At 45.6% G+C, this 18,905-nt stretch overlaps 1 protein-coding gene across 1 annotated transcript in view; it reads left to right on the forward strand.

Annotated features, from left to right (window-relative positions):
• The window catches only part of LOC149359591 (uncharacterized), a 147,268-nt gene that overhangs the window by 5,964 nt on the left and 122,399 nt on the right, over positions 1–18,905 (forward strand). The window lies entirely within an intron of this gene.

The raw sequence follows: 18,905 nt of genomic DNA on the forward strand, positions 1-18,905 counted from the left end.
TGCGCCATGAAACAATTGTAACTTAGGTGCTAAACCTTTGCATTGGGTCTGTGGCGCCTACATGCATTTTTATGCCTTCGTAGATAATTCAACTTTGCAAGGTGGTATTCGTTTGTAACGCAACTGCTGTTTTATTTTCAGAGCTGCCGCCCCCACGCAGTGATGAGCCCTTCTCCCACTGAGGACAGCTCGAAACCGACGGTGAGCTAATATGTCGATCTCAGTCGCACTGGAAACATTGCGCTGCGTTCCTGACATTTCTAGTGCGAAAAATATGCAGTCCATACACGGTCTGAAATGCGCCGTTTAAAATAAGTATAGGGTGTATACGAAATTATAAGCTCTAAGAGCAGGGTATTTAATAATATATGTGACTCGATGAGCAGTTTTCTGTTGCCAGCAGTTGAATCATGAGACCCGGCATCATGCGCCAGGCATCATACAGGGTGCTTCACCTAAGATTTTGCTCAATTTTTAAAGGTAGGCTGTTTGAGTAAGGCGACCTTTTTTCGCTATTGCATTTTCAGCGGTGTAGAACGTGTAGTACACATGGGTGTACTCTACGTAGAAGTACGTACCTACGGGTGTAGTGTAGTAAGGGCTAACTACCAGGCTGGTTAATGGTTAACTAATATTGATTACCTAGCTTTATAACTGTAACTGTTAGGCTTCTTAATTATTGAAAAGCGTGCAGCCCTCCGTATTTAATATCCATATCACTATTTAGATTTTGAAAAGACGGTTTTCCTCGGTGCTGTGGCCCAAACAAATTTGGCTACAATGTAGCAAAATACATATGCTTTCGAGAAGCTTGCAGGTAAAGGAACCTCTCTAGTCCACAAAACTCGTCGAAATAGCCTTAAAGTTGTTTCGCCACATCGCCGAGGATAACCGCTTTCTGAAAATTCTAAAAATTCATGTGGATATCGCTTAGAGTGGGCTCAACGCCTTAAAGTGATTAAGGAGCCTAACATTAATAGTTAGAAAGTTAACTTTTCAGAATTTGTTAACCAACTGGTAGTTAGCACGTCTCAGCGGTATTCTGATGTAGTGCACCGCATACAATGCTATGCCAAAAAAAGCGTCCTTCGAACTCAAGATGACTATTTTTAAAAATTGTGTAGAATCTTAGCTGAAACGCCCTGAATCAATGTATCGATAAATCAATGGTTCATAATTTTCTAAGTATTATAACCGGAAATCCACCATCAAGAGCCGACACAGTCCAAGAGGGAAGCAAGTATTCGGTCGGAACAGGAATAATTTTAACGTTCCGAAGCAAGGGTGTTCTCCTCATGCATATTAACACCGAACACACCATTACATGTTTTCCAAAGGGTAGCTTCACAAATCACTGAATTGACATATGAGGTGCACGAATTTTTTAAAACAACAAATTTTTCCGATACCAGTTGCTAGCTGCCTGCATACCTTGACGCTGTAATATGGCTTCTTTCAGGTACATTTATTTTAAAATTATGCAATGTAACAATGCTCACTTTTGAAACTTCCCTATTCCTGGACTCTGCAGCAGCTCCGCAGATACTTAATGACTTCAATGAAAATTTATCTTCGAATTAATGATATGTTTTTTCGGCCCAGGAAGACTGCTACCGCATATTTTCCTAAGCTGTTATCAACAAATGTTTAAATTTAATATTCTCATTTCTAATGTTCTCATAAATAAAAACAGACTTCTATTTACTTTTCAGGCACCGGTGACGGGGATCAGCTGCTCCCAGACAAAACTCTCAGAAGCGTGTCCAACGCATCGTAAAAGACAACACTAATACCCTGATTCTAAGTAAAATAAAGATTTTCAATTCCGTATTGAGGCTGTCATGTTTGTTTTATATTCTGCCCTTTTTTTGATTTACCCGAGATGATCAGTTTCTCACAGGTCCTCTTACGAAACAAACTCGCGAGCTTAAACTGCAATAATCTTGTCAGGTGCCGCTGCAAAGCCAGCCACACTCAGACAGGGCGGGCAGAGGGTGCGGGCGTCGTGTTTCGTGTGGTTCCCTACACAGTGAGCGGTGCTATCTGTCTCAACGACGCGTGCGGCTTCCGTTGTTACAGTCGACGTTGTATGCAACCTCAAAGGAAGAGCACCACAAAGCTCTAACAAGTATACTAGGGATCAAGTGGCCGCAGTTGCTCCACGTTATGCACATCGAGTCGCTCAGGAAAAACAAACGCCTGACTTGCACGAACTTAAAATAAATTTGGCTTAAAGAATCACTGGAGACATCTGAAGTTCGTCCATATCTATTCATTACAGGCTTGTAATGATAAAAAGGATGGTTTAACTAGAAACTCAGCTGTTTTCTTAATTTAGAAAAAAAACAAGAAAGTCGAAGGTACTGGTTTTCACAGCCAAGTTTGTACTGGCAAGTTAACAGCGATTATGTGAAGAGCTGTGTGACTAGGCTCTCTTAGGCTAGACCACGAACATAGGTTATTAGTGCAAGTTATCAAGGCGCCCATAACAATCTCTGCGTCATTCATACAGCCACAAATATGAATCAAATGAAAAATTAGATTTCATATTTCAGTAGAAATTTCACACCAAGAAATACATTTCACGCTGCTGAGTTAGCGTCAACTCGGTCACAAAAAGCACGAACATGCTTTTTTACTAAGCACTAAAATTTCATGGAGCAATCTTGGCTGTGTGTTGTGAGCTTAGCTTTAATTTGGCGATCGTAAGTGAGACGGCGTTGCTTTATAAACATGCAGTATATCTCGCCTTGCAAGCGAGAAGCTAGGCAGGCAGCGATGGCTCGCTCAACGCTCTGCGGTGAGAACAGCAGTTTCAGCACGAGAGCGCATATACAGGTGGTTTAAACTAAGAGTTTGCACAATCTCTAAAAACAAGCCTTTTGAGTTAGCATACCGATTTTTTCAGCATAGAATTGTCAGCGGTGTACTACATCAGAATACAGCAGACTTGCTAACTAGCAGGCTGGTTAACAAATATTGAATAGTTAACTGTTTAACTATTACTTTTAGGTTCCTTAATTACTGAAAGGGATGTAGCCCACGGTAAGTAATATTCATATTAGTTTCTAAAATATCGAAAACTTGGTTACCCTTGGCGCTGTTTAACAAATTTGAGCTATTTCGACGAGTTGCATCCACTGGAAGAGTTGCTTTGCCTGCAAGCTTCTCGAAAGCGCATGTATTTGGACGTGAAGGAGCAATAATTTGTTGAGCCACAGCACCGAAGGTTATCGCGTTTTCGAAATTCTAAAAACTGATATGGATATTAATTACCGCGGTCTACACGCCTCTCAGTAATTAAGGAATGTAACGCTAACAAGTCTTCAAGTTAAGTATTCAATATTCGTTAACCATCCTGCTAGTTAGCACGTCTTTGCTCTATTACGATGTAGTACTGTATACCGCTGACAATGCTATGCCGAAAAAATCGCTGTTCTAACTCAGAAAGCCTTTTTTTTTTAAAGTGTGTAAAATCTCACATGAAACCAACGTTACTAGATTACCTTTTCTCGCTCGCCGTAAGCAAAGAGTCAATTAGTTTGCAGGGAAGTAAATGGAACAAAAAACTATGCCCGACCAAGAACCAGATGTCTCATCGAAATAGCTACTGATTCAGACATCCTGATCGTACCTCTGCCGCCGAGGACCGTTCGCGCAGCCTTAATGCCACTATAGTTGCACATTCAGAATAATATTTGTGTCCTATCTTGGAAATACCTTAGTTAAATAGGAATTAGCGGCGTAAAGGGGCGTGAAACACGGCGCGCTCGTCTCATAGCGATAGTTCGTGTGACGAGAGACCGGCCAGAGCGCGCCAACAGCGTCGAAAGCGCCACCTCACGAAAGGGAGCCGAATGGGGCCACGTTTGGCCGCCGATCTGCAGCGAAGTTTGCAAACTGTCCAGGTAATCTAGTAGCGTTGCATGAAACATCCTGTATATCACTTGCCGATTCTTTTGCCATGCATGATTGCTAATCGTGTGCTGGCGAACGCTGTTTACGCTATGAAGATATTGTAGGCGGCTACCTCTTGCGTCTCGCTTGAGGCCCAGTGTATCGCCCTGATTCAACCACAGATGTTATCGCTTTTAATCGCAAGTGGCAACTGCGTGCCCAGATATCGCCTCTCTCGCTTTGCTTTACGGGAAACATGTGGACGCATTCATAAGATAATCCAGCTTGAAATCGCATAAAAGGCGTTTAGTTACGCATTAATGCGACATCATTAAATGATGGCTCATCGACACGAACATCTGTCGTCTCCCAAAACGTGGCTGCGTCAAAAAACTCCCGATAAGTGAATACGATGTAACATCATAAAAAGCGGGAAAGTGCGAAGTGTTGACTAGTAATAGTCAGTACTAGTAGGTCCAACTGCACCAGCTACAAAGAAGTAGAATAAAGTTAGAATAGAATTGGAATAGAATTAGAAGAGGGATGGATTAGAATTCAACTAGATTGAGAATAGAATTAAAATGCTTTCGCATTACTCACACGTGTGTACACTTTGTCCCTGGTAAAGTTTTACATCCTGATGCATATCAGTGCATTTTAGGAGCATTACAGCGAACACTGGAAGTTGCGGTAATAACGGACGAGAATGAAACAGGGCTAATTTAGAGAATAAGTAAAATTGATTTCAATAAACCCGGGACAATAACGAAAACTACGTGTGAGCGGAAAGAATTACCAGCAGTTCGTTCGCAGTTCGTTGAAGATTTAGAAATCGAGAAAAACGCTGCGCCTGCGAGGCACAGCAACTTATCCTGTTTAACCAATGCAGAAAGACTATGATAATGAAGACACGAGTAAGCAGTGGTGCGCCGCCGCCCTCAAGATTAGCACCAAAGCTCGAGTTCGTGGCTTCGACTGACATGCGCTGCGGAGCGTAGGCCGCTGGGTCGGAGGCATGCTGGGCTTCCTGTGCCTGGGGGTAGCGGACGCCCGGAAGCCACCCTAGGCTGGTCTCGGAACCAGCGGTGAACGCAAGGTCAATTTTACATAGGTCGCGGAGCCGGAGCCCGAATGCGGTCTAGAACCAATCCCCAGCGACATCAGTAAGGCTGCGGAACTGAAGCGCCAAAATGGTCTGCGGTCAAACTGAAATAAGACCGAAATAATTGGCTGTATGTTTATAATTTATTACGGTTTAGAACACAATTTTAATTACTGGATCAGAAATGTTTTACTGATCGCATTTGATTGGAAAGTACAGCTCTTTTTTAAGCAAATAATATGTACTCTTTGCAAAAAATATGCACACCAAGGAATCTGCTTCTGAGTCCTGCAGCGCAGCTCCTCTTCAATAAACAGGGACCGTAATCTCACGAAGGCGGAAGGTACTTAAGTCCTCAACTCTCCCAAGCTTAGGACGGTCAAATATGCTTAAGAGCTCCGCCACACGGCTTAGCAGCAAACCTCTTGGGCTATATAGTATATTTGACAAAGACTGTACATTTGCGTTCCCTTACAGTGGCGCCTAGCGGCTCTAATACCATCCACCACGACTATTCTGCGGCTGACTTGCAACGTTGCTTCTTGGCCTTGGCCAGCGTATCTCGTCATCTTGTGACTTCGTTGCGTGCGGCTGCTCGCCTTTTCTCAGCGTTGATTTGAAGCGCGTGGTTCCTTTCTGTCCTCGTGCTACGTTCTCGTCGGCTGCACGTGCGCGCTTGTTTTCTGTAATACCAGCCACAGTTGTAGGCGTACCGTCTTTGCCAGAAGTAACCGAGCAGCCGCACCGGCGGTCGGAGCAGACTTGCAGCCGATCGACGGCGCTGCTACCTTCAGCTCTGATCGCTGCTCCCCTGCTGCGAGAGTAAACTGGCTGACGTAAGCCTACGACCTTGCACAATAAGGCAGCATTCTAAAGGCGCGAAATTGCTCGCTGAAAATCTTATCATCAGAGGAAGGAGGGTGAGAGCGCGATCTTACGTCACCAAGTTTACATTCGCAGCCGGGGTGCAGCGGCCAGCGCCGGAGATCGCAGCGCCACCGCTCGGCTAAGAGCCCGCTCCCGCTGACGAATCGGCTGCCCGGCTACTTTTGGAAAAGATGGTACTACGGTTTTGACGTCGTTGCCTTCGGAAAGACGGTGTGGTTAGAGACGAAGAGCGCACAGCACGCGAAGAACAGGTGCTACGCAGAAAAGTGGAGAAGTGAGAACTGCTCCGGTGTCACCACATTGCAACGGCAGGGTTTTACAGTCGCTTTGGTAGTATGGTATGTCTTTTCCACTGGGTGCCTATACCAGCCAAAAATGCCTTTCTTCCACGTGTTCTAACAATCAGCCCTCATTTCACCAGGCAAATGCACCGCAATAAACTCATGTGTCACTTACGCACACGGGGCCACCAGCCCATTCTCTGCTCGTGCAAAGTTTAAACTTCTATCATGGGTTAGTGCAGCAACCTCTTGTGTCACTATCCCGAGTTGTGTGTGTTATGGTTTTTAACTAATAAACTGACTGAACTTAAAATTTTGCTCTGCTCTCTTCTTTTATGCGAGCTAAACCAAATCGGCACAATTTTGTCACAACCCAAAGCTCGCAAGCTCGGGGGCTCAAGAATGGCTCACAAATGAGGAGCTGTGCGTATTCCTATAAGCGTACCTCTCGGGCATAAAGATATATAGTTAGGCCTGTTGCTACGCTAACACACGGAACTTACGCGCGACACACGAGACAGACACGAAGGACTACTAGAGCACGAACTACTAAAAATATCCTCGGTAGGCCGCGCTCTCCCTCTTTTCTTTCTTTGGCTTTGTCTTGTGCGTCGCGCTGAACGTCGAAACAGCCGTAGATCTATTTGTTCCTCCAAAAATCACTTGGCTATGACGCAATGCTTTTGTCTTTTTCTACTATGACGTCAATAATTAGTTGTCCGCGCAGCTCGAAGACTGCGCTGACTGTACCATCAGCCGCCTTGTTTTCAAAGTATGCGCTTCTAAGGGAGTAACCCTATCACTCTACATCTAGCCTGGCCAACGCATCAAGAAGCACATCTGCGTCCAGGTCAGGCGCTTCAGCGGTCGCGCTGAGTTTGGGAGTGGCGGTATACTTTTGTAAAAATGTTGAGTCTTAAAAGCCAGAGCAGAAGCGCTTTCCTCGTTACTAGAGAGGTGAGGGGGTCTGTGAAAGAAATATTTTGTTGTATCCGACTCTTTCTAGCACCGCTGTAATTTTTAAAAGAAACATTAATGTAACCGAGTTCGTATGCCGCCTGAAACTAAGAATGTTAATTACTTTGGCGCTCGCACATGGTGAGGTTCTTCAGTATGGAGGGCGTCCATGCTCTCTCTCGAAAAAAATTCAAAGGACACTTACGGCTGCTCACGTGCTGCGAAGGCGAAAACATTAGAGTGTCATCGTGAGCGTTCGTCCTCGATGCAGGCTGCGCACTGAGAAATGAAATGGAGACATACCTCCGAACGCCGATTTTACAAAAGCTGAAACCAACAGGGTCCGAGTAGAACACTCGGGCACTCGGTTCGAATAACTGTTCGGAGCTAGCCGCCAACCTAAGAGGCGTATGCTCTCATTATTTTCAGCAGCCTTACTGTGCCCACTGCAGGGAAAAGACCTCTGCAATGTCTCTCCAAATATTCCTGTCCTTTGCCAGCTGCAGCCACCGTATCCCCGCAAACTTCTTAATCTCATCCTCCCACCTAACATTCTGCCACCCACTGCTACGCTTACCTTCTCTTATACGCGTGCCACACGGCCAGATTTGATGCAATTAAGTGCTTACTGCCTTAAGTTTTAACGGCATTGGTGCGGTGCCACACGCCTAAATTTAATGACATTAGCCTTGCTGCCATTCGTGACCTACCGAGTTCACCACACTTATTCGCCCGTGCAATGCGTGCTCTCGTTCCCATTCCACACGCAGAAAAGCATGAGTAAAAACTTCCGAACCAGTAGCGAATGGGTAATTCGTCGTTTTCAGTCAGAAGAGGCATCTATATATACCGCATTTTCGATGCGAACAGCACCATTTTAAGCAGCCTTTTTGACAGGTACTCGCGACTGGTGTGCCGACATGCGAGTTTATGGCTACTTTTTCGACATGATAAGCATGAGCAGCCGCAGTTTCTGGAAAATCATTTTTATATTACATCTGAACAAAATTCCCGATATATTGTGCTCATTAGCGCTGTTCACAATGAAATGAAACTTTTGACTGCCTCGCAAGCGTTATCGTCATCCTCACTTTCGGTAATGGCATTAAATGTGGACGTGTAGCACAAATTCAGAAAATAATGACATTCAAAAACTTAAGGCCTTAAGCATTTATTGCCATTCCTTGTGCATGTGTGGCAGGGGTATTAGAATACACTGCATTACCCACAAAACCAGCGTTTGACTTTAATTCGTATTACATCCTCTGCCGAAGCCCGTTTCTTCCTCTTTATATCGACTAGGATGTTTCTCTCCACAGCTCGCTGCGTTCTCGTTAACTTAACCTGTGCCCTTTTCATTACCCTCCACGTTTCTGCCACATGGGTGGAGGCTCGTAAGATACAGCTGTTGAATAGTTTTTTCTTGAGGAAGATTGGTAAACTGCCATTCATGGCCTGAGAGAACCTGCCATATGCGCTTCCCCCAACTCTTATTCTTCCAGTCATTTCCCTATGATGATCCAGATCAGCGGTCACTACGCGCCCTAAGTGGACGTGTTGCCATGCCACTTCCGGCACGTCACTACCAATTCCCTTGCGAGGCTGCTGGGCTGTCCTTTGGTTTTCCGCATGTTAATTTTTTATGGCTTTCCGCATGTTAATTTTTAGACCCACCGCTATGCTTTGTGTGTCTAACTTATTGATCGTGCTTTGCAGTTCACCTCCTGAGCAGCTTAGCAAGGCAATGTCATCTGCGAATCGCAAATGACTTAGGTATTCTCCCCTAACAATTATCCCCACCTATTCCCAGTTCAGGCCCAGGAATAACTACTGTAAACAGCCGGTGAAGAGGATTGGCGAGATGGTGTTTCCCTGCCTGACAGCCTTCGTTATTGGAATTTTATTGCTGACTTTATGCAGGAGTACTGTATACAGTACTCTATACAGATATCTCTAACGACTGCACAGCTATAGCTGTGCAGTCGTTAGAGATATATTTCAGTATTTTCACATAACACTTGTCTACACACTGATTCCGCAATGCCTGCATGACAGCCGAGGTTTCAACTGTCAAATGCTCTCTCGTAATCAATGGAGGCGCTATACAAGGGTCGGTTATATACTGCGTATTTCTCTATTAGCTGATTGATAGTGTGAATACGGTCTATTGGTAAGGTTTCCATTGAGTCAAATGCTTTCTCGTAATCAACGAACGATATATATAGGGTTTGGTTATTTTCTGTGCAAATCTTATTGATAGTGTGAATACGGTGTATTGTCGAATAACTTTTACGCAAGTCTGCCTGATAAATTGGCTGATTGAAGTGTAAGGTTGTCCTGACACAATTAGCCATTACCTTAGTAAATACCTTGTAGGCAACGGACTGTGAAATGATTGGTCTGTCATTTTTCAAGTCATTGCCGTCTCCCTTGTCATGAATTAAGATAACATTATAGGTCTTCCAAGCTTCTGGTATCATCGAGGTCATAAGGCATTGCTTATACAGAGTGGCTAGTTTTTCGAGCACTAGCTCTTCTTCATCCTTCAACAAATCTGCTGTTATCTGATCCTCACCAGCTGCTTTCCTCCTTTGCACTGCTCCTAAGGCTTCCTTTACTTCCTCTTTCTTTACGGGAGGTATGCCTCATTGTAGTGCGTTAAGATCTATCTCATTAATGTTCTCATTACATTGGCTACTGTACAGATTTCTTTGAAACTTTTCGGCTACTTTAACTTTCCCAATCATATTGCTAATTGCATTGCCCTGTTCATCTTTTAACGCATACATCTGATTTTTACCTACGCCTAGTTACCTCTTCACTGCTTTGAGGCTAACTCCGTCGTTTAGAGCATCCTCGATTCCCTCCGCATTAAACTTGTATATGTCGGCTACCTTGCGAATATTTAAAAATTTTGATATATCTGCCAGTTGTCTGTCACTAGGTTTACACGCTTCCATGTTTTCACATTTCTTAACCAGATCTTTCGTTTATCAAGATAGCTCGCAGGTATCCTATGAAACCATCCACCGCCAACTTATTCTGCACACTCCGTATTGATAGCTACGAGATTATCGTTATTCTTTGACCATTATGATCGTCTTCCTCAGTTACCGCCGAATATCTCTCCTGCAGTGATATCCTGAATTCTCGCACGTTCTCTCTTACCGCTAACTGTTTAATCGGTTTCCGCTTCACTAGTTTCTTTCGTTCTCTCCTGAAGTCTAATTTAATTAGAGATATTAGCATTTTGTTGTCTTTACAACGCAACTTTTCGAGGATTTCCACATCCTGCACTATGCCAGGGTGAGCGCATATTAAGAAGTCGATTTCAATTTCAGCAGCACCATTTGAGCTATTTCATGTCCACTTCCTGTTCTCTCGTTGTCGAGCCAAGGTATTCATGTTCTGTAAATTATTTCCCTCTGCGAACTCTGTTAAAAACTCTGGCTGCTGTTAATGGAGCCTACGCCACAATCGCCTACCACCTGTTCACCAGCCTTCTTCTTGCCTAGCTTCCAACTTTAGTCACCTATTAGCAATGTGTACCGTATTTTAATTTGTTCATTGCCGATTCCACGTCTCCATAGAAGCTTTCAACGATTTAGTCATCATGGCTGATGTAGGCGCCAAGGCCTGCACCGCCTTGAGCGTGTACATCTTATTAAGCCTCATTACGATAGCTGCCACCTTCTCGTTAATACAAGTGAACTCCTCTGTGTTGCCAGCCTAATTGGTGAGGAATCCCACACCTAGTTCTGGTTTGTCTGGTAATCCACGATAGCACAGTACGTGCCCGCCCTTTAGTACTGTATAAGCCTAATATGTTTTCGTAACCTCACTAAGCCCTATGACATCCCATTTAATACTCGCCAGTTGCTAATACAGCGTTCCTCGGGTAGTCTCAAAGAATAAGGTTCTAGCGTTAAACGTTGTCAGGTTCAGTTTCCATTCACAGCCTGTCCGGAGCCACAGATTCTTAGCGCCCTCTGCTGCGTAACGGGTCTGAACACCGACTTGGTCAGTACTTCCTCAGCCGCAGGGGAGTGAAGGCCAATAGTTAATCGGCTTAGTCATATAGCAGGTTGTGGGCAAGCACGAAACCAAGGTAGCCAAACCGTGTTTTCGTGGTAAACTACATTGTCAGTTCTGGTTAGCGAGATCAAGCTGCATCTCAGGCCTGGTTATGTAATTCTATCGACGCGCGGAATTTTTAAAAGAAATTCTGGTAGAGAGAGAGAGAAAGGAATTTTAATGAGGGAAAGGTGGAGAGGTCGGCCGGTGGTAACATGGCCCTGGCCTGCTACTCCACACAGGGGAAAGGGAAGAGGAGGAAAAGGAAAGTGCGAATGAAGGCTGATGATGGCATAATACAATGAGTTTCTCGGGTGATGTCTACACACACACACACCACACACACCACACTGGCTGGCACTCGCATCGCGGTAAGTAGACGCACATAAAACTCATAAAACTGGTGTCAGCAATACAAACACCGACACATGTCATTAACCATGTAGGTTGTGCACAGGCGGTCACAGACGAGTATCAAGGCCTGTTTCACACAAAAAGGTGAGCAGGGCCTTTGTCACACGGCACCAATCAGAACGTCTCGTCCTGGCGCCCAGAAGAGTTTCCTCAGAGAGAGGGCGAGAGTCCAGTCGTTTCACGGTCGCCTCCAATGTTGTTCTTTCAGCAGTATAGTCCGGGCACTCGCAAAGAAGGTGTCCAATAGTCTCTGGAGTGTGGCACTGTGCGCAATTTGGGTTACTTTCGATGCCGATCTTGTGAAGATAGTGTTTGGTGTAGGCAACGCCAAGCCGTAGCCGGTGGAGTAAAGTCCCATGACGTCGCACCACCATAGATGGCAAATGTAATCGGGAGCCAGCGTCAAGCTTACAGACGCGGTCCTGTTGATGACTCGAATCATGCCAGTGCGACTGCATTGCCGCTTGCATTAAATGTGCCAACAAGGCTCCAATGTCTGATCTAGAAAAGGCTATCTCAATGAAAGCACCATCACTATGTGCCATCCGAGCCTCGGCGTCAGCACGCTCGTTTCCCGCTATGCCGCAATGGCTCGGTATCCATTGAAACTTTATAATATGGCCGCGGTGGAAAGCTTCGGCTAACAAAACCACAATTTGTTGAACCAGCTGCTCGCATGCCCTTGGTTTTAGATAAGTTTGTACGACCTGCAATGCCGATCTCGAGTCGCAGAATATAGTCCATTGCTGCGCTGGCTGGTGACCAATATAAAGGACGGCTTCTCGTATGGCTGCCAATTCGGTTGCCGTAGAGGACATTTTGTGCATGAGCCTGAAACGGTGACATGAGGCATTTCCTGGCACTATCACCGCTGCAGCTGAAGAAGTGGTCGTCACGGATCCGTCCACGAAAACATGCTGGGTGTTAGTATACATAGATGTAATGTATGACAGCGCCAGCTGTTTCAGTCCGACTGTTGGAATGTGCGTCTTCTTTGTTATCCCTGGGATTGTTGTCCGTATAGATGGTTTTGGTACTGCCCAAAGTGGCACCTCCGCAATCTGGTGTGGCGCGTAGTTCGAAGGCACCGCATTGCGCTGCATCCTAAGGGCTCTGGAAAAGGCTGAATCTGGACGCGCCGCACTAATGTTGGTCAGGGGGTGATGACGATGCCTGGTCAGATGCCGCAAATGCACACGAAGTGGCTCCTGTTGAAAATAAATTCGTGCTGGGCAGGCTCGGGCCTCATAAAATGTGCCCCATGTAGAAGTTTTACATGGCAAACCCAAGCATACTCTTAAAGCACGAGCCTGCGCGCTTTCAAGCACATGCTGGCCTGATAGTCTGACTCCCGAGAGAACGGGTGCACTGTATCTGAGAAGACCGACTACCAGCGCCTGGTACACATGTAGTAAAGATCGCTCAGAGGGACCCCAACATTTTCCTGCCATACACCGCACAATGCTTACAAAGCTGTCGAGCTTTTTCTTGAGCACAGAAATGTGCTTCGTCCAGGACAGGTCACGGTCTATCGTAACACCTAAGAATTTGTGATGTGTTACGTATGGAACAATTTGCCCGTCGATTGTGACCGGATACCACGCCATTAACTTGCGTGTGAAAGCCAATGCTACGCTTTTAGTTGGCGAAAGTTCAAGCCCCTGACGGCGCAAGTACGCAGACGTAATGGAAACCGAACGCTGCAATCTTGCTTGCACTTGGGGACGCGTGACACTTGATGTCCATATGCAAATATCGTCTGCGTAGGCGGATATCGAAACAGTCTTCGGCAGTTGTTTGAAAAGGCCAATGAGCACGAGATTGAACAACGTTGGACTAAGCACTCCTCCCTGAGGAACACCACAAGCAACATGATGATCTGCTGTGTCTCCTTCAAGAGTCTCCATGTAGACTGTCCGGTTTGTCAAATAGCTTGCAATCCAATTGTGTAGACGTCCGCCTATGCCACATTCATCGAGTGCATTTAGTACTGCATTATGCTGAACATTATCGAATGCGCCCTTGATGTCGAGGAAAAGAGCAGCAGTCAACCTGTGACGGCGTTTTTCATGTTCTACCGTTGACACGAGATCAATTACACTGTCGATGGCAGACCGGCCTTTGCGGAAACCCGTCATTGTGGAAGAGTACAGTTCACGTTTTTCAAGGAACCATTCTAGACGGGTTAGCACCATACGCTCCATCGTCTTGCCAATACAACTTGCCAGAGCTACTGGTCTGTAGGATGCCAAGTCGAGTGGCGATTTCCCTGGTTTGAGCAAGGCCACAATGCGGCTTCTTTTCCACTGCTGTGGAACAGTGGCAGAGGCCCAAGAGTGGTTGAACAATGTTAAGAGGGCTTCCATTACCTGTGGGCCTAGATGACGAAGCGCATTGTATGTTATTCCATCAGGTCCTGGGGACGAAGGATGCGTACAAGCAGAAAGAGCCGCTTTCAGTTCTTGAATTGTGAAGGGGATGTCCAGTCGATCGTCCATCGTGGGGGGAGCACATCGATGCTGCCGAGGTGAAGAAGCGCTTCCGGCAATTCTCGAACAGAAATCCTCTGCCACCTCTAGTTCTTGCCGTCTTTCATAAAGTGCCAATGCACGGAAAGGGTGTTTCTGCTGGGGAAATGTCGGCAGTGCTCGAACGACGTGCCAGATTTTGGAGAGTGGTTTGCGGGGATCCAATCTGCTGCAAAATGACCGCCACCGTTGTTTGCCTAGGTTCTCCAAAAAGCGCTGTATTTGCTTCTGGGCACGTCGAGAATTGCTCAACACCAGTATTGGAGCCCCAGTTCCCTTGCACGCGAACCAGACGCTCTACCTCTAGGCCATCGCTGGCGCTTAACCTAAGGACATCATAACGCTGAATCTACCCTTAATAGTAAAATGTGATAGCATTGGAGATCTGTTGCCTCCAATCACTCGTCTGTTGCATAGGTTCTGCGGCGAAGCGATGCGCCGCTGCCGCGGCTGGTGGCTCTTTCAAACACAGGCCAGAAAAGGGTTGTAGCACTGAAAAGGACCACACACAGCAAGCGAGACAGGACAGGCGCATGTCTGTCTGCAGCTGTCCCATCTCGCTTGCTGTGTGTTGCCCTTTTTGGCGCAACGATACTTTTCTGGAAATATGCACCAACTAGCCTCCCCCCCCCCAGCAAGTATTATTCAAGCAAAGGCACCGGTGTGGCTTGTGAGACCCAGGTTGCTCTTCCTGAGCAACCTCTCGCGACCTAATTTAACTGCTGCCTGCCACAATGCGCAGTTTTCTCACATACCGCTGGGCGGCTGCCCACCTGCCAAGGCTGGCAGGTTGTGATGACGTCACGAGATGACATGACCTAACTATCAGGTGGGCAGTCTGCTTTTTCGCTCACAACACCGATGACGACAAAGACGACGCCGGATTTTCTGCCAAACGGGAGGCTTAATGCTATCGCGTTAATGCGTGGATCAAACGACCAAGTAGTAGTAGTAGAAGACCTTTATTCCCATAATTTACAGGCCGAGCATGTCAACCGCCTGGGCGACCAGATGTCGCTGTTCTTCCTCCCCTTCAGCGCCAAGCCAGTCGAGCCAGGGGGTGATGGATAAAGAAGGTGGAGGTAGGAACCCGACTGCTGAGCAGCCGGGCAATAGAAGAGGCAATGGGCCAGGTCCGCATAGATACAGGGGCAGTTGGGACAGGAAGGGTCCGACCGATAGCGATAGAGAAAGAGGCGGGACGGGGTGATGACTGCATTCATTTGGATGTGTCGAAAAAGGCGAGCCTCCGGCACCGTGAGTGATGGATGAGGGGGAGAGTAAAGGTGTTTGTCGAGGCGGAGTTCGAGGTAGACCTCTCTTATGGTGGAACCATAAAACATAAACCATAAAGTACAACCATGCGTCCTCAATTCATCGAAATTTGGCCTGCTTCGAATCGCGCTAAACCTGAAAATCAACTTTCACGCAGCACCTGTTACCAGAACGTCGTGCGTATAGTGCCACTTTCTACACTCTAAAAACAAGTAAGCCTATTCGAGAGTGAAAAGGGAGTAATCTGTACTGTAGTGCACACTCTTTTATAAAAGGGTGCGTGCGGGAGGATGGTTTATCCCCTTTTTATTCCTTTCTGTTTAGAGTGTAGTTCAAGAATGTTGCACCGACAAAATTTTCTGTTCAGTTTGGCATACGGCGAGTTGCTAGCCAGAAGCGACAGTGCCATCTGTTCATTAAATTTATGAATTAACGGAATGTTGCTAGGATGTCCCTGTTTCATTCGAGGCTAGAGCCGTTATACTCTAGCTCATGACGCACAAATGAGGGACTGCGAGTCGGCTTTTCGTTTGGCTTCAGCGTTTCACCGGATCACAAAAAGGGCGAAAAACACTAGAGCTCTACACGGCTAGAAGAGTTGCGAAGAACATCTAATAAAAGAGGTAACCCATAAATACACTGAGATCGCTGAAAAAATAAACATGGCACAGCTCGGAAAAAAAAAAATAAACAACGACCATGGAGGCAATAACTGCGCTGAAGTGAGAAATAATGTTAGTCCGGGTGAGGTGGGGTCACTGCCAAGATTGCTGGCAAAACCCTTTTAAACCCCAGTTATAAGACAAACAAAATTCTTCAATAGCTGCTCGGCCGAAGGAAAAATGTCCTCGCCCTGGAAGACGGCATTGCTACAATTCATACCCAAGCAGAAAAAAAAGGAATATAGCAAACTTAAGACCAGTCTAGCTCACTATTTGCTCGGAAAGCTCTTTAAAGAAAACGCCTCATAAAAGTATGCAGTTACGAAAAAAAAAAAAGAAGGAAGAACAACAAGCATCATGGTTGGCTTTAGAATCAACTCGTTAAACCGTAGAGTCCACCTTCAGCTCAAAACTCTTAATATTCAGGAAAGAGAGAAGCGACAGCCGAATTATGGTGGAGATTAAGGAAACCAGAATTCAAGGACTTCCAAGGCCAAGAGTCCTTGGGCTGACCATTGCAAAGAACAGTAATAAAGGGGATGTAAGATGCCTAGCCGATATGTCAGAAGAAGAAACAAGAATAATAGGCAGAACCGCCAACAGGAGAAGCGGCATTTCAGTGCAGTGCGCACTGAAGCAAATACAGACATTCAAAATCAGTAGAATTGTTTACATCACGCCATCCCTTAGACTGAAAAAAAGCGGACTAGGAGAAAATCAACGCTTTAATAAGGAAGGCATATAAGAGAGCCCTCGGCATTCCGATCAGCGTCTGTAAAGAAAGGCTACTCAAGCTGGGATCCACGACCAGCTTGATGAAATAGTTATACCAAGTTCACATCGCAGAAATGTCGCCTAGCCAACAGCAATACAGGCAGAAAAGTGTTTGAGAGATTCAAAATGCCATGTATAAACACAACGCAAGAATGATATGAAGTTCCCGGAGAGATGAGCATCTATAAAGTAACGCCCATACCAAGGAGCGTGCATACGATAGACTATTGAAGAAGTCAGCCCAGATCTTAAGCCATAGAAAAGCAATGAAAGAACGACAGCAACACAATATGGAGAGACGTGGACGAGCGCATGGACGAGCACAAGTATTCAAACATGCTGATCACGTACTAAGAAATCGTACAATACTATAGGCTAGACAGAAGAGAATATGCTCTGCCGGGTGAAGAACTAGGCACGGAAGAACAGATGGCACTTGGAATAATGCAAAGAAATACACACTCAAGCCCAAAAAGATATCACGCAAACACCAAGCAGACTACGAAACGCAATGCGCTCAATGTGGCATAGGGTCGCGCTAATACCACATATCTTGACGCTTCCAAGACAACTCCGAGAGAGAAAGTATAGAAGAACAGCAGCGGTGGAAGGAAATGCTGTGAATTTAGAACCGAACCTTGAGCAGGAGCTGACCGCAGAAGCAACGGCAGATTCAACATCCAGCGGGCTCCCGGAATAGGGGGACCGGCCACTGATATATTGTTGTTGTTGTTGTTGTCCTCTAATATATGGTGCAACTGCAACACCACTTCACCGTCATCATCTAATACAGCCCTTCGTTTCATCTTTGACTAGTTGCAGAGCACACAGTGGAGGCAAATAGCTCAATATATGTTTATTAGAATGGGGAGCCCTCAGTTTTAGATTGCACTGAACTTCAAAGACAAATGTAAAAGTCTGATCACGCTGGGTGAATTATCGGCCTTATTTATTCTTCCGATCTTTCCAGATAGTCGCGAGGCTCTCTGCTTAGCATTTAAAAAAACTTTTCCGATAGAACCAATGAGCACCCGTGCTAAATCCATACCGTATGGCACCGGTGCAAATGTTCAGGCGCCCAAGTGTCCGAAGTTTCCTTTGAATTGTTGGCACCGAGCTGCTGGAAAAAGACATCCAAGCACGATAGCAAAAGACTAACTTCCATAAGCTGAATTAGTTTTCCGTTTAGTACAAGCAAACGCCACGAAGTGCCGGTGCCCGCCTTGATACAGCCCTACCATGACAATCTCAAAAGGAAATGGCGACACACTGGTGTTTAAACGTTAACAAAAGAGTTAGGAAGCGGAATAAAGAAAGCCGGAAAAAGAACGGCCATACAAGAAAAGGGGGCTACACATTTTGTTTTGTAACAACTTCCCCGAAGAAATGAAAGCAAAATTAGCCACTATAAGATTGCAAAAAAAAAAAAATCGGAAAACTTATGCTTACATTGTACTTATGCTTAGATTGTAATAAAACGAGAAAACTAGTAATCAGTTGCGCCAGATTTTGCGCTCAATCCAATTGAGTGAAGGACGCACTCACGGTTCCAGTGTTACTGGGTGAAAGAAATAAATATACAATGTTTCAACATGAGGCAGTCCCATGTTAGAAGATATATTATTTCATGCGGACAATAGCTGCCCAGCAGTCACACATGATCTAAATCTGGGTGAATCAGTAATCGTTCACAGCTCAGCAAAGAGCATAAAATAGGAATTTTTCTGCCTGTTAGCTCGACTACATTGTTTTTTTTTTTTCTGCTCGTACCGAAGTATGACCGCTTGGCAGCACGTTAAAGTCGAGAAAAACGGGCACAAGTTTTCTTTTCTCTTTCCTTCGAACGCCGTGTAGCTTTGTGCCGATAATAAATAAAAATGCATGGTCCCTCATTTCAGGTTGATTCTTTTATTATTGTGTGGGGGAGGAAGCGGGGAAAAGAAAAGAAAATAAGCCCTACCAAAGCGTTGTGCTGTTGGGTCCTGAGGACTATATATGCCGACTTTGTCTGTTCAGAATTCACTCTCCCCTTTCCAGAGGAAAGGCAACAGGC

This window comes from Amblyomma mixtum, chromosome 2, assembly GCF_055824585.1.
Source record: "Amblyomma mixtum isolate Tamu chromosome 2, ASM5582458v1, whole genome shotgun sequence".
NCBI classification, from domain to species: domain Eukaryota; kingdom Metazoa; phylum Arthropoda; class Arachnida; order Ixodida; family Ixodidae; genus Amblyomma; species Amblyomma mixtum.